The sequence below is a fragment of the Canis lupus genome, chromosome 27 (genome assembly GCF_048164855.1).
Source record: "Canis lupus baileyi chromosome 27, mCanLup2.hap1, whole genome shotgun sequence".
Lineage (NCBI taxonomy): Eukaryota > Metazoa > Chordata > Mammalia > Carnivora > Canidae > Canis > Canis lupus.
In genome coordinates, this window is record NC_132864.1 from 28548362 (window position 1) to 28565974 (window position 17613).

At 38.3% G+C, this 17613-nt stretch overlaps 1 protein-coding gene across 2 annotated transcripts in view; it reads right to left on the minus strand.

The window, feature by feature from the left end:
- TTC28 (tetratricopeptide repeat domain 28) overlaps positions 1–17613 on the minus strand; it is a 625508-nt gene that overhangs the window by 591855 nt on the left and 16040 nt on the right. The gene's annotated exons all lie outside the window — the stretch shown is intronic.

The following is a 17613-nucleotide window of genomic DNA, read 5'->3' on the forward strand; positions in this document are numbered from 1 at the left end:
TCTGCCTGTGTCTCTGCCTCTCTCTCTCTCTCTGTGACTATCATAAATAAATAAAAAATAAAAAAAATAAAAAATAAAAAAAATAAAAACTCTTGTGACACATAACAAAAGGCTCATTTTCTTACTATATAAAAATCTACAAATAGATAAGAAAAAAACAATCCAGTGGACATAGGAAAATTGAAGAAGGATATGTACAGACAGATCATAAGAAAGAAACTCCAAATGGCTTCTAGGCACATTTTTTTTAATGTGTGACTTCATTTTTTTAAAGATTATTTATTTATTTATTTATTAATTCATGAGAGACACACAGAGAGAGAGGCAGAGACATAGGCAGAGAGAAAAGCAGGCTCCTCACAGGGAGCCCAATGTAGAACTCCATCCAGGAACTCCAGGATCTTGCCTTGGGCCGAAGGCAGGCACTCAATAGCTGAGCCATCCAGGCATCCCATGACTTCAGTTTTGTTTATTTATTAAAAGTAAGCTCTAGGCCCAACATGGAGATTGAACTCACAATCTTGAGATCAAGAGTTGTATGCTCTACAAACTGAGCCAGCCAGGCGCCTCACGACTACAGTTATTTTTGTTTTTTAAGATTTTATTATACATCTGTCAGAGAGAGAGAGCATATGCAGGGGAAGCAGCAGGAAAAGAGAAAGACAGGTTCCCCACTGAAAAAGGAGCCCAACGTGGGACTCAATCCCAGGACCCTGAGAACATGCATGACCTAAGCCAAAGGCAGATGCTTAACTGTATGAGCCACCCAAGCATCCTTCCTTCAGTTATTTTAAAAGAAAATTAAATCCTGTGGTACTATTTCTCTTCTCACACTAGTGGAAAAAAATTATCATTCCACTTTCATAGTAAGGGATAAGGAAAATGCTACATTCATACATTGTTGATGGAACTAGAAACTAATATTTCTTTACAGAACAAGTAAGGAATAGCTACAAAAATGTAAAAAGATACATATCCTTTGAATTCTAGAAATTTCTCCACTTCAGGTCATTTATCCTTCAGATACATTTACCTATATAAACAGTCACATATATAAGAATATTCGTAACAGCATGATTTGTATTGGCATGAGGTTAGAAATGACCTAAATGTCAGACAACAGGAAAACAGACAAATTAGTTTTCATAGATCAATATAATTGATACTACAAATCTAGCCAAAAGAATGAGGCAGATTTTATATACTGATATGGAAAGATAGAAAAAAATCAAGCTGTAGAAGAGAGATATAGAATATGTTATCTTCCATGAAAAAAAGGGGGAAGGAAAAAATACATACATGTACACACATTTATGTGCTTAAATATACATGGATTAATTATGCCAGAAACAATATATAAACCAGTAGAATAACTGCCTCAAAAGAGAGTTGTTTGAAGACTGGAAGGTAGGAGTAGGAAAGGAACCAACATTTCTATTTTGTACTGTCTGATACTTTATTATATGCATATATTACCTATTTTTTCAAAATACAAAAAAAAAAAGTGAAAACAGCATAGCTTACGTTATATACCAGGGCACACATATGTACTAGAATCTGTTCACCGTCTAAGTATGTTTGTCTAAGAAGACAAAAGTAAGATAAAAAAGTCAACCTTTGTACCTGGCCCAGAGCTGCACTGCCTAGAGGAAGGGGCATGCCACTTTCTACATCTTATAAAATCTCTCTTCACTCACCAAGCTATTCTTATGCCTAGAGAGAAGGAATATTTTTAAATTTACACAAAGGCCCATATGGATAAGCAAAGGGTACACATAAGTTGTGTATTTTTTTTAAGCCTTTACCTACTTATGAGAGATACAGAGAGAGAGAATGGCAGAGACATAGGCAGAGAGAGAAGCAGGCTCCATGCAGGGAGCCCCATGTGGGACTCGATCCTGGGATGCCAGGATCATGCCCTGGGCTGAAGGCAGATGCTTAACCACTGAGCCACCCAAGTGTCCCTAATTGTATTTCTATTTTAAAAACAAAATAGAAAATAGGGCACCTGGATGGCCCAGTCAATTAAAAGTCTGACTCGTGATTTCAGCTCAGGTTGTGATCTCTGGATTGTAAGATCAAGCCCTGCATTGGGCTCCACACTCAGCTCAGAGTGGGCTCCACACTCAGCTCAGAGTCTATTTGAGATTCTCTCCCTCTGCCCCTCCCTCTGCTCAGGCACACACTCTATCAAATAAATAAATAAAATCTTAATAAAAAATAAATAATTAAAATAAAATAGATAAGACAAATTTTCACTAGAGAATTGGCCATATAATAAAGAATTCAGGGCAGCCCGGATGGCTCAGTGGTTAGAACCACCTTCAGCCCAGGGCATGATCCTGGAGACCTGGGATCGAGTCCCGCGTCAGGCTTCCTGCATGGATCCTGCTTCTCCTTCTGCCTGTTTCTCCCTCTGCCTGTGTCTCTGCCTCTCTGTCATGAAGAAATAAAAATAAAATTTAAAAAAAATAAAATAAATAAAAAATAAAAATAAAGAAGTCAATGTACATTCCAAAGCTAAACTATATGATACCTCAAATTAACAACTTTGTAGATGGGTTTATAAGATGTGACATAACAAATGGATTAATAAAGCAGAGGAAAACTCCATTAAAAATACCCAAAATGAAATATACCCAAAAAGAAACGATTGGGGGGAGAAAGTAGGTGCATAAGAGACATAATAAGAAACATGCCCAAGAAGTCTAACACACATATAATTGAAATCCCAGAAAAAAGAGAAGTAAATGCAGCATTTGAATACCTCATGACCAAGAATTTTCTAAAACTAATGATAGACATCAATTCATAGAATATTGAACCAACTGTTTTAGGAACTTCATTCCCCCCTCCAAAAAAGAACTTCATCCAACCCCAAGATATCACAAAGAATACTAGATCTACACATATCACAATCAAACTCCTAAAAACCAAAAACAAAGAGAAAATGTTAAAACAGTGGAAGGGGGAAAGACACACTATCTTCAAAGCTTCAACCTTAATAGAAATGATGGAAGATGAAATAGCAGCTAACCAAAATTCTATAGCCAGAGAAAATATTATTCAAAAATGAAATTAAAACAGGAACCATCATACATTGCTGGTAGAATTTTAAATGATAAGACTGTTGTGGCAAACAGGTTTGGCACATTCTCAAGAAGTTAAACATAGAGGTACCATGTGATCCAGCAATTCCACTCCTAAGCATCTACCCAAATGAACTGAAAATGTGTGGACACAAATGTTTATATCAGCATTATTTATAAAAGTCATAAAGTGGAAATAATCCAAATGTCCATAAACCAACTGAATGAATATACAAAATGTGGCATAGCCATACAATGGAACCAGAAAAAAAAATACTGATATACATAAGAACATAGATTAATCTTTAAAACAATATGTTAAGGGAAAGAAGCTAGATACAAAAAGCCATACTTTGTATGATTTACTTTATATTAAATGTCCATGAAAGGCATACTCACTGAGATCAAAAGCAAATTATGGTTGCCACAGGGTTAGAGGTAGGGGGAAAATGGGTCACCCAATGAGTAAGGGGTTTTTGAAGATGATAGAAATGTTCTAGGGGGAATCCCTGGGTGGCTCAGCGGTTTAGCGCCTGCCTTTGGCCCAGAGCGCGATTCTGGAGTCCCGGGATCGAGTCCCACGTCAGGCTCCCAGCATGGAGCCTGCTTCTCCATCCTCCTGTGTCTCTGCCTCTCTCTCTCTCTCTCTCTCTCTGTCATAAATAAATAAATAAATCTTTTAAAAAAATGTTTAAAAAAAAAAAGAAATGTTCTAGAATTCGTGGTGATGGTTGTGAATATACTAAAAAACACTGAATTGTACACTTTTAAATAGTGGATTTTATGGTATACTAATTATATCTCAATTTTTTATCTTTTTATTTTAAAGATTTTATTTATTTATTCATGACAGACACAGAGAGAGAGTCAGAGACACAGGCAGAGGGAGAAGCAGGCTCCATGCAGGGAGCCCGACATGGGACTCGATCCTGGGTCTCCAAGATCACGCCTTGGGCTGAAGGCAGGCACTAAACCACTGAGCCACCGCACCAAGGCTGCCCATATCTCAATTTTTTAAAAGGTAAAATAAATACGTGTACAAACAAAACAAAACTAAGGGAATTCATCCACAGGCCTGCACTAAAAGAAATGCTAAAATATATATTGAAGGAAAATGATCTTAGAAACATGGAAATGTAGTAAGAAAAGAATAATAATTAGTATAGCTAAAATGACTTGTGAAGTTTAAGGTATATGTATAAAATACAAAATACAAGAGATAAAGGAGATCTATTAGTAAACATGTTTTATGTCATACTGAGGAAGTCACTATGAGAAAGCATGCATTTCTAGAAAATTATAAGAAGCTTTTATAAGTGTGACAATCTGCAGAATGCTAATATAAGAGTTCATAATTGTTTACTTCTCTATTTTCACTAAAAATTCAGAGCTTTTTAGGATTTTAAATTTCAACATATCCAGTTAAAGCCATTAAGCTTTGGAGAAAAGGAATCTTTCGAAAATAATTTTATGCATGGTCATGACTGGCAAAGATTAGAATAAATTTCGTTAAGCAAATAAACTTTAATATAAAAATGAGGAGCTACAAAATTAGAATTGCTCTTCTCTCTGTTAAAAGGACAAAGTTTTCTCGGCTACTGGTCTGCTCTCGATAAGAGAGTATGAAAGGTTTTTCTTTAACAGATTCTTCCTAGAAAACAAAGATTCTGTGTTTTGGCAAAACAATTTTATGTGCTGACTTAATCAGATGTCTGATTACTTAAGAAAACTGAATCTTCTCTATTAAAACAGCTAAGGTTTTTTGGAGTTTTGATTGTTTGGGTTTTTTTTTTTTAATAACAATTTAACTTTCTGTATTTGCCTGCAAAATCTTTTATTGTCACTCTTGTTAAATGGATAACTAAGTGTTGTTTCACAATGACCTATTTGACCAACTATTTTAGGACCTTTGATATTTTTAACAAATTTCTCCAAATCAAATCCTAAATGAAGTCTTTTAACTTTGGGATTTTTCAGAGGATCCCTGAAACACCTTAAAAGATGTATTCTCCCTCCTTCTAAAAAGGGAAATGTTAGAGGCATCTGGGTGACTCAGGTTAAGTGTCCAACTCTTGATTTAGCTCAGTTCATGATCCCAGAGTGGTGAGATCAGGCCCCACATGGAGCTCTGCACTCAGCACAGAATCTGCTTGTCCCTCTGCCTCTACTCCTCCCCCTCCCCACATTCTCTCTCTCAAATAAACAAATTAAATCCTTAAAAAAAGATTTTTTAAAAAATATTTTATGTATTTGTTCATGAGAGATACACAAAGAGAGAGGCAGAGACACAGGCAGAGGGAGAAGCAATGTGAGACTTGATCCCAGGATTCCAGGATTGTGCCCTGAGCCAATGGCAGACGCTCAACCGTTGAGCTGCCGAGGCATCCCTTATTTTATTAAGATTTTATTTATTTTTTCATGAGAGACACACAGAGGCAGAGACAGGCAGAGGGAGAAGGAGGCTCCCTGCAGGGAGCCCAATGTGGGACTCAATCCCAGGACATCAGAATCACACCCTGAGCCCAATGTAGACACTGAACCGCTCAACCACCCAGGCTTCCCTAAAAAGGGAAATTTTAAAATAATCGGGGATATTTGTCATTATATTACATGGGAAGCATTATCAAATAAGAATACAAAATCTCGGCCTCTCTCTTTCTCATGAATATATAAATAAAATCTTAAAAAAAAAACAAAAAAGAATACGAAGACTTATTTTATATTTGTATACATATAATTTATAAGTGTGCTAGATATTGTATGAAATTCTTACAAATCTGATATTCCCTGATAATGTTTAGTCATAATTCCAGCTATTTTCAAGTGTTGTGTGTCACAGAAGTAACCAAATTTTCTTGTTTATTCCTTTATAATGAACTCTCATTAGATCTTTCTTTAACAACGGGCATTTTAAATCTTTATCATTTATAGAATAATTGTTTTACTCAGATGTTTTTGCAAAAGAGTTTCTGCAAAAGTGTTTCATCTTCTGGAAGATTCATGGAAAGAACTTTGACAAGTACAGGTTTTTTACAGCTTTAAGATCACAAAACTGAACTGGATTCAAGCAAAACAAATATTAATTATATGGGACTGAATTAACTAAGGAGGACTATTATAAATTTTTATGACTTTTTGTCTGAAACATTGCTGTTTTGGTTATTTTGTCCAGATTTAAATTAACTTTTTCTCTTAAGCTACCTATGACTTACAATTTGGCAAAATACACCGTTGTAAACAAAGGTAAAAGATTTACTTTTTCTTCCTGATGCCTCCAGAATTCAGAAATTTTTGAGTATTCTTTTTACAGCAAGATAGTTCTTTTTTTTTTTTTTTTTTAAGATTTTATTTATTTATTCATGAGAGACACAGAGAGAGAAAGGCAGGGGGAGAAGCAGGCTCCATGCAGGAGCCCAATGTGGGACTCCATCCCAGGTGTCCAGGATCAGGCCCTGGGCTGAAGGTGGCACTAAACCGCTGAGCCACCCGGGCTGCCCAAGATAGTTCTTTACATAAGTTCAATAAGAGTCTGCTCTCCATAAGAGGACACAATTGGAAATATTGCCAAGACTGACTGGAATAGCACTGCAGGGAAAATCTAATGGTGAGCCCTTGGCTTGGCTTCCTGGCCTCAGAAGCTTTTAAGAGTCCAACCTGAGATAAAAAGTTTCAGCAAAAGAGCCTTAAAAAGAGCTTATGATACATTACTATTCTTGCTCCACTTGTATAAATAATCAGGCTACATGCAATTCAAATAAATTAGTTTTACTGTGATTAACTACTGTAAAAAAAAATGGGGTAACCGTACAAAGAAAAATTATGTTTGTGTATCTTTGTCTATATTAGCCTCTAATCCTGTCAATTTCCTGTGAGGCTTTGTAATATACCTATAACTGGGGCAGCCTGGGTGGCTCAACGGTTTAGCACTGCCTTCAGCCCAGGGCGTGATCCTGGAGACCCAGGATCGAATCCCATGTCGGGCTCCCTACATGGAGCCTGCTTCTCCCTCTGCCTGTGTCTCTGCCTCTGTGTGTGTGTCTCTCTCATGAATTTAAAAAAAAAAAAAAAAGTAATAGACCTGTAACTGGACTAAACCTTGAATTCTAGTTTCCTCAAATATCTGGCTACCATTCTCCAAACTAACATTTCCAATTTTCTTCCACCCTTCTAATTTAGACTCTTTAAGGAAAAGAATCCTCTTGAACCTTGGAAGGAACTGTACCAGGTCTTCCTCACTATCCAGTGACTTGAATCTTGGGTATATATCTCACAGCTGAATACATCTCCACCTGACATCTATGTGGTCCTATACACCAGCTGGAGACCTCAAAATTAAAACTAACTAAACAGAGGAGAAGCTGACATCAAGGTAAACTGCTCCCAAAATGCCACATCAAAACTTCAAACTTTAACTAAACATGAATCCCTCTCTTCTCTTTCCTTTACTCTAGCATTGGCCTGGAAAGAGGCTGCCATCACTCATGTCTCCCAGACCATTGCTAAGGGATTTTAAATGCTAGTTTTTTCATCAAAAATTCTGATCTGTCCATGATGCTAGAAATCCCCTGCTCTATTTCCCTGTCTCTGGTTAACAACCTCAAACTTGTGGGGCCTGGGTGGCTCAGGCAGTTACATGTCCAACTCTTGATTTCAGCTCAGGTCATGATCTCAGGGTCATGAGATTAAGCACCGAGTCAGGATCAGTACTGGGTGTGAGCCTGCTTGGGATTCTTTATCTCCCTCTCCCTCTGTCCTTCCCACTCCCTCTATAAAACAAAACAAACACACACAACAAACAAAACATTCAAACTTGGGGAACTTTGTGTCCAAGCTCTATACACAGAAGGGGATATAGGTAAGGATAACCAGCATGAAAAAAAAAAGCCTGTGTGGCCTACAGACACTTAAAATTTTACCAGCCTCCATAGCTGTCACCTTTCCAGTAATGAGCCACAGATTCAAATGGGAATTACCAGGAGGCATTCGTGATTCAAGATCTGCTTCCATTGTCAGAGCCCTACTTCCCTAGCCAACACTACCTGCTGCACCTGGATTAACACCCAGGGGAAGGTGAAACTCAAGTTACTTGAGCCTACTGAGCAAGCCACTTGGCTTAAAAAGGTGACTCCTTCAATGGGGGTAATGTCTTTCTTTGACTCACCTGATTTTGATTGGTTTGGGTCTAAAAGACCCTGGCTCGGAAGGAAGTAAACTCCAGACATTGGGAATTATCCTGTTTGTCATAGTCATAGTAGTCTCCCTAGCACACACTGTATTCTCTCAAAATGCATGTTTGCTGACACTTAACACTAAGCAATTGATCTCCCTAAGACTAGATTATCAGTAAAGGAACAAAGAGAATGACCAACTTTAAAAAATAGGAACCTGAAATTGTGCCCTGTGAATATCACAAGATTAAGCAAAAATGGTTAATACAAGGGCACCTGGGTGGCTCAGTGGTTGAACGCCTGCTTTTGGCTCAGATCATGATCCCAGGGTCCTGGGATGGAGTCCCGCATCAGGGGGGACTTGCAGGGACCCTGCTGCTCCCTCTGTCTATGTCTCTACTTCTCTCTGTGTCTCTCATGAATAAATAAATTAAATATTTTTTAAAATAAAGTAATAAGCAAATAGTTAATACCTATGAATACCACACAAAGCATTGACAAACACTTCAAGAACTTCATGGCAATAGGTGGAAGTGACATTAACGCTTTAAATTTTGGGGGGCCCTGGGTGGTTTAGTGGGTCAAGCATCTGCCTTCAGGTCAGGTTATGATCTTGGGCTCCCTGCTCACTGGAGAGTCTGCTTCTCCCTCTCCCTCTGCCTCTTTCCCCCAGTTATGCTCTCTCACTCTCTCTCAAATAAATAAATGTTTTTAAAAATAAAAAATAAATAAAAATAAAAAATAAATTTATATCATATCTCTCAGCTAATGTAAGAGTCTGATCAAAAGGAATGAACTGTTTATGGGCAGCCCGGGTGGCTCAGTGGTTTAGCGCCACCTTCAGCCCAGGGCATGATCCTGGAGACCCAGGATCAAGTCCCATGTCGGGCTCCCTACATGGAGCCTGCTTCTCCCTCTGCCTGTGTCCCTGCCTCTCTCTCTGACCCTGTGTCTCTCATGAATAAATAAATAAAATCTTAAGAAAAAAAAGGAACTGTTTAAAAAAAAACAAAAGGAACAGGCCCAAAATGGAGTTCACTTGCCCTAGGATAGCAAACCAAGACTTAATATCTAACCTAATTGCAGTTTCAGCCTCTCAGGGATGTAACCTTTAACAACTCAGTTGGGAATTACCTGATCAGCACTACAGAGATAATTTGCATGACGGGCACCCACCCTTCCCCCAGAAGGAAGGTGACCTTGCCTAAAACAATCCACCCTTTGTTAGAAATTTTCTTCTTCTGCCCCCTTCTGCTTATAAAAGACCTCCATTCTGTACAGCTCCCCAGAGTTCCTTTCTACTTGCTAGATAGAATGCTACTTGATTCAAGAGTCACTGAATAAAGCCAATTACACCTTCACATCTACTCAGTTGAATTTTTTTGGCAAACATAAATCTAGTATTCATAACTTTGCGCTTCTACACTGTTCTATTCACTTGAGATTATAAATCAATACCATTTTATTAGACTAACAACTAACTCCCTTTAGGACTAATATGAAAAATAATTTTGCTTGTTTACTCATAACAATCAAAATGCACAGGTCTAAATTAATTACTAAAGTTTCAAACTCAACCAAATCACAAATACATGCAACTTAAATATTTAACATGTGAGCATAAATAACTTATGTCATGCCATTAAATTTCAAGAGGGTTTTTCAGCAATTATGATATAATAATTCATGAGGGTATTAATCATCTCTAAATTTACTGGTACTTTCGTGATTTTCTTTTTTGATAGGCATTAAAAATCACTAAATGACCTTGTTCCTGTTAACAATATCCATTTTGTAAAAGTAAAATCATGATTCTCACACAAATGTGAAATGAACACACATCAAAGACTACTTAACTCATTTATTAATGACCCAGTAAAATATTACAACCAATTCAGAGGAGAATTCAAAATATCCCACATGTATTAGCAATCAGCAATGCTGAAAATGAATTTCTAAATAGATATAAACTGGCCTTTTCCAGGGGAGAAGGAAAATGAAATCAACAGTTCCTCCACCTGAAAATAATCATTTGCCTATCTATGAACAAGAATAATTTGGATTGACAGCCCCGGTGGCGCAGCGGTTTAGCGCCGCCTGCAGCCCAGGGCGTGATCCTGGAGACCCCGGTTCAAGTCCCACATCATGCCTGCTTCTCCCTCTGCCTGTGTCTCTGCCTCTCCCTCTCTGTCTCTATGAATAAATAAATAAATAAAATCTTTAAAAGAAAAAGAATAATTTGGATTGCTAGCAGTTATCTATAACGAACAGAGCTGTGGAGTAGTTAAAAAACAATGAAAGGTGCAAACTTCATAGAATCCGATGACCCAGAAAGGTACACGACATTCCAGACAAGTTAGCTTTCCGTTGAAGATACTCAGTAATGTTTTTCCAAATCCATTTCAGGTCTTTCACAATTTTTCCAGAGAATACCAAAGTGAAGTACACTAGGATCAAGGAAAAGGAACTCTTATTGAAATAAATATGATCAAAAGAACCCTGCCATTAGATCATTTGAAGGAAGGGTACTACAAATAAACACACTCAATCCAGAACCTAGAATGCATTATTAATGAAAACACAATTTTCTGTGTTTTCAGCATCAATCAGAGGAGAATGAAACCTAGCTCAAGTATAGAAATGCTAAGGGAGCAGGGCTAGTTGAGGACAAAGTACAGCTGATATCCCACAAACAACTCACACTCAGGGTGGGATACGTGTGTCATCTTAATGTTAATGCCTTGCTAGAGGGAAAAACAATCTTTAACTTGACAATGGCAAAGCCTCCAGTATCTTGTAGGTCCTCCTTAGCATATGAAAATCCTTTTGAAATCTCCCTCTTTGCTTGCTTCCCCCAACCCCAGGGTATATAATCGGCCACTCCTCACAGGCCCGGGGGAACCACTCTTCCTGCCCAGGGATCCTGTCCCCATGCTTTAATAAAACCATTTTGCACCAAAGATGTCTCAAGAATTCTTTCTTGGTCATTGGCTCCGGACCTCACCTATATTCAGAAGGATGGGACTCTCAACTTAACAGTCACCAGTACTCTTACAAACTGTGTATCTTAAACCAATGTAAGGGTCACGGTTTGCAGGAAGTTCCTTCCTTGATCACCTTGATGTGACGTAGGCCAGGAGTGAACACCAGTGAGACATTTTTCGTGCAAAAAGGTGTTTTTATTAAAGAACGGGGACAGTGAGCAGAAAGAGCTGCACTGTGATCATAAGGAACAACTGACTATATTTTTTTTTCTTTTAATTTTTTAAGTAGGCTCCATGCCCAGGGCAGAGCTCCAACACAGGGCTCAAACTCACGATTCTAAGATCAAAACCTGAGCTGAGATCAAGAGTTGGATTCTCAACTGACCAAGCCACCTAGGCACCCCAATTTTATACTTTAAAATGGCTTTGGGTAGATAGAGATAAAGGAAGTTTCTAAACAGGTCAAAGAAGACTTACAGGATCCTGCAGGTCTGCCTATTTTCAAGCTAGGGTTGTTTTTTGCCTCTAGCAAAGGATTAACATTAAGGCAGTTGTGAATTCCAGGAAGACTCTAGCCATCTCAGATATTTGTGAGTGGGCGGCAAATTGTAAGGAAACTTATCTACATTTCTTCTGCCTTGGTTCTCCTTATCAATCTGACTAGTGTTCTGTAAGGTGTAAAACACGATTATAGTCTAACCCCTTCTCACCTCCATCTTTTTAAACTTAATTTTTAGAATCTGAAATAACTTTAACAAGATCTAGATCAGGGCTCAGCAAGCTTCAGCTGCCAGTGTTTGCAAATAAAGTTTTATTGGGGGACGCCTGGGTGGCTCAGCGGTTGAGCATCTGCCTTTGACTCAGGGCATGATCCTGTAGTACTGGGACCAAGTCCACATCAGGCTTCATGCATAGAGTCTGCTTCTCCCTCTGCTTATGTCTCTGCCTCTCTCTTTCTCTGTGTCTCTCATAAATAAATAAATAAAATCTTAAAAATAGTTTTATTGGAACACAGCACACCCATTTATTTATACACTGTTTAAGGCTGCTTTTGTATTACAATGGCAGAATTTAGTAATTAGAACAAAGACTGCACTGCCCATAAAGTCTAAAATATTTACTATCAGGCCCTTTACAGAAAAAGTTTGCCAACCTCTGAGCTAGATCAATCATTGCCAGTACTTTCTACTCTCTGGACTCCTTTTAAGCATCAAAACCTGTATCTGATTTCTTAATTGTACATTTTAAGACAGCTAAGTGAGAAAATATAAATAGCAAGGGCTACTCTGAATTCAGTATTGCCTTTAAATACATTTATATTTTATGAATCTAACAGTATCTGTACAAATTTGGGGAAAAAAAAAAAAGCAGGCAGCCCAAGATGGCTCAGCGGTTTAGCGCCACCTTCAGGCCAGGGCCTGACTCCGGAGACCAGGGATTGAGTCTCCGGTCAGGCTCCCTGCATGGAGCCTGCTTCTCCCTCTGCCTCTCTCTCTCTCTCTCTCTCTGTGTGTCTCTCATGAATAAATAAATAAATAAAATCTTAAAAAAAAAAAAAAAGCATGTGTGTAAACAAGTTATTCTTTTTATTCAGTCTACAGGTAATTCTTAGTGTACACGTGAACTGAAACATGGATCTCCCTTGTGCAGTGGAAGTGCAGGGGTATAGGAACACCTGGCTCCAGGAATCCCAAATAGACCAGGTTTGGCCACTTATGGCTGACAAAATCCAAAGGCAGAGAGACAAGCAGTGGTGAAACAAGAAAATAATTTCTTTCTCTTCTTTTTTAACTTTTAATTTTTTATTTAAGAACAAAAATGCAGACATTTTATTTTTTTTCTACGTTCCCCCAATCCCCTCCCCTCCAGTGACCCTGAGTTTGCTTCCTATGATTAAGGGTCTCTTATGGTTTGTTTCCCTCTCTGATTTTATTTTTTTCCTCTTCCACTATAGTCCACTGTTTTCGTGTCTTATATTACACATATGAGTGAGCTATAGGATAATTGTCTTTTCTCTGACTTATTTTACTTAGCATAATATCCTCTAGTTCTATCCATGTCATTGCAGAAAGCAAGATTTCATTTTTTGATGGCTGAGTAATATTCCATTGTGTATATATATACCACATCTTCATTAACCATTCATCTGTTGATGGACATCTGGGCTCTTTCCAGTTTGGCTATTGTAGACATTGCTGCTAAAAAACAATGGGAGGAAAAAAAAAAACAATGGGAGGCATGTGCCCCTTCAAACCACTACATTTGTATCTTTGGGGTAGATACCCAATAGTAAATTGCTGGGCCATGGGGTGGCTCTATTTTCAAATTTTTGAGGGATCTCCATACTGTCTTCTAGAATGGCTGCACCAGCTTGCATTCTCACCAAGAGTTTAAGAGGGTTCCTCTTTCTCTGCATCCTCGCCAACATCTGTTGTTTCCTGACTTATTCATTTTAGCCATTCTGGCTGGTATGAGGTGGTATCATTGTGGTTTTGATTTGTATTTCCCCGATGCCAAGTGATGTGGAGCATTTCTTCATGTGTCTGTTGGCCATTTGCATGTCTTCTTTGGAGAAATGTCTGTTCATGTCTTCTGCCTATTTCTTGATTGGATTATGTGTCCTATGGGTGTTGAGTTTGAGAAAATAATTTATTTCAGTGAGGACAACACCAGGAAGACAGGGGACTAGTATCTCAAAGACTATCTCTGAAGTGCCAAGAATACTTCCAGATTTATAAAAGGAAAAAGTGGGACAAAGTTTGGTAGATGTGGCAGGTGAGCAGTGATGGTCAAGCTGATCATTGTCCTAGGGTCAATCAGGCAGGGTCTTGCTGGCCCAGGGCTGTCTTTATTGCATGAGGGGTAGTTTTCATTCCTCTCAGGGGATGCTTTCATGCCTTCAGGGTCTTTCTCCTGAGTTAAGAGATAAACTGGAAAGAACTTAATCAATTAGAAAGTTAGAAGTCAAAATGGCAGTAGTTGACGTCCTCTTTCACTTGGAGTCCACAAAACAGTAGGAAGCAGTGATCTGGTAGAGGTTTCCTGGCTACAGAGAATAAAAGGCTATGCTGGTTAATCAAGTTTGCTATCTGTTGCCAGAAATGACTTGATAATCAACTACTCTATTGTTTTTGCCAGACATGTTTCAAAATGTAAAAAAAACTCATAATCTAGGTTTATTTATTTAGTTATTTAAAGGAAGACTGCACAGTAATCTGACCTGGAAAACTAAGGAAACTTATGTTACATAAAACTAAAAGTTTACATAGAAACATTTGTGAGATTTTGTTCTATACGTGATGTCTCCCTAAAAGTTTTTCAAAATCTTAGCTGTGATTTAATTGTAAAACTTTGAGATTATCATTTGTCCTAGGACTGAAACAGACAAATATTTCTTCAGAAAATACTGCAGGCTAGCACAGTGGTCCCTCAATTAGATGAGACACCAGGGTAAGCATCCCTATACTGCAAAAAAGAAACTGACTGCATCTTTACCATTTGCCCATTGGATCCCTATTGTATAAATATGCCCTCAGGGCACAGCACAGAATACCCTATATTCCACTATTTTCATTAATGAATACTAAGACTGCATTCATTAGCTTCTTAGTGATTGGAGATAGATAGTTCATATTGAGTTTATAGAAAACTCAAAGCTTCTTCCCATAAATGCTTCATAAACAAAGTGTTTTTCATGTTTTTGAACCTAAATGAAAAACCTCACAATTGTTTTCATATGTTTTTGAAACTAAATGGAAAACCTTACTTATAGTTGATTAATCTTGCCTTGATTTATCAACATATTCACTTATTGAACACATATTCTGTGCTAACAACTGGATATAATAAAAGAAAAGAAAGTAGACATGGTCTCTGCCCTCAAGATTGCAAAATATATATCTTCATGGTTTCATCTTATTGTCTAGTAAATCACATCTCTTTGAATCCTAATTTTTTCAGCGTGGTATCTACCCATCTCATATTTGTGAACTCTCATGTCTCCATCCAAGAAACAGTATTTATTACATGAGACCAGATTTTAAAAGTACAGTCTTGTGTTTTAGTACAGATTTTTTTTTTAATATTTTATTTATTTACTCATAGAAACACAGAGAGAGAATGAGAGGCCGAGACACAAGCAGAGGGAGAAGCAGGCTCCACCCAGAGAGTCCGACATGGGACTCGATCCAGACTCATGGGACTTGATCCAGACTCGTGGGACTTGATCCAGGGTCTCCAGGATCAGGCCCTGGGCTGCAGGCGGTGCTAAACCGCTGCGCCATCGGGGCTGCCCTGTTTTGGTACAGATTTAGTGCAGGTTTTTATCACCTCTATTATTCTCTAATTCAACAAGCTTATTATCTTTAATTCTACAAGATTCATGTCCATAAGATTATCATGGGATACTTTGTAAAATTATTTAGGGAAATCAAGATATACTATGTCATCTTAGAATAACCATTAAAAAAAAAAAAGTAGGGACACCTGGGTGGCTCAGTCAGTTAAGCATCTGCCTTCAGCTCAGGTCATAATCTCAGGGTCCTGGGACAGGACCTTCCTCAGCAGGGAGTCTGCTTGTCCCTTTCCCTCTGCCTCTTCTCCGCACCTTCAACCCCAGCTTCTGCACGCTCTCTCTCAAATTAAATAAATAAATAAATAAATAAATAAATAAAACCTTAAAAAAATGACAAGTTCCTAAGCAAATCCATGCTGGCTACTAGTCCTTATTACCTCTATCCATAGCAGTCAGGATCAGTCAGAAGACAAGTATCATACGTGTTCTTTGAAAAGACAGGACTTAATACAAGATTTGCTAAGGAGTATGATGTTTCCAGATAAATGGCTGAAGGGGCAAAAAGAGAATAAGGAATAACAGAGATATCAACTGGTAAAAGCAGCCATCACACCCAGAGCTTGGCTAACAAAAGCTTAGAAGAGAGGTCCAGGGCACTTAAAAGTCAGACTTCTAAGGAGAAAGCACTGCTCAGCTGGTGCTAGTATCTCTGACTTCTGAGGAATCCATGGGCCTGGGACCCAGATCTCTAAGGAGGGGCATTGGCAGGCTGGTACTAGTGGTCTCTGAAGAAAGCTTGATGAAACAAGTCCTCAAGGGTTGGAAACACTGCAAACTGGATCCAGCAACTACTACAAGAAGGTACTGCTGCTGCTGGGATGAAGAAGCATTGTTAGTGTAGCACTCACAGGAACAGCAGAGAGGAAGGCCACGGGAAGCAAAGAAAAGAGAGCAAGTCCCTCCCTGCCCCTCCAGCCCTTTTCTGTCCCCAATCTGCCAGCAACAGGGAGCAGCAGGTAGTGCAGGAATGTGGCTTGCAGAGTTCCAGACCCCAGGATCACAAAACAGAATAAACTAGATTTGGAGCTAAAAGATAACTTAATTGGCAAAATACTTTCTGTTCTAAGGTCATGTAAACTGTTTAAAATAATCAACAACTTGGTGCAGGGGATCAAAATCAATAACATCAATCTCCAACACTTAATGATCTCCTGCTACCCTGAGAAGTAATAAGAGTAATAATACTAAAAACCACACCTAACATTTACTTAGCACTTAGTACATGCCTGGAACTGTTTTAAATAGCATATATGTATTAATTCATTTAATCTTTACAACATCCCTGTGAAGAAGGCAATGGTAACATTCTCACTTTAAAGACAGGACAATGGGCAGCCCTGATGGCTCAGCGGTTTAGCGCCTGCCTTCTGCCCAGTGTGTGATCCTGGAGTCCCCGGATAGAGTCCCACGTCAGGCTCCCTGCATGGAGCCTGCTTCTCCCTCTGCCTGTCTCTCTCTCTCTCTCTCTCTCTGTCTCTCATGAATAAATAAATAAAATCTTTAAAAAAAAATTTTTTTAAATAAAGACAAGACAATAAGGTACAGATCTGATGCGTGTGACCACTGCATATACTACAATGCCATGATACATAACTTTCTCTAAATTTAAGGCAGCCTTTGAAATGCAACGCTGCTTGAACACAACTTGCTTATATGCTTTTTAAAGTTTATATCTGGATTTGTAGCTAGATAGAATATCATTTTCTCACATGTAGAGTATTTTTCAAGACTCTGCTGAGAACATCCATCCTGGCAACAAACTCCTGGTACCCCAAGAAACAAAGGATAAAATGGGCAGAAAATTAAGCAATGAAATAATCTTACACACTGCAAAATAAAACTACTATCTTCACTACTATCACACTCAGAAATCAAAAGTAAGTTAATTCATGGTAGATATGTACATTTTATAAATTATTATTTCTATAGAATGAGGCTCACAAACATCCTGGAGTGAGAATATAAAATAAAGTCCCTGATCTTTAAAACTAAATACATCAGGCACCTCAGTGGCTCAA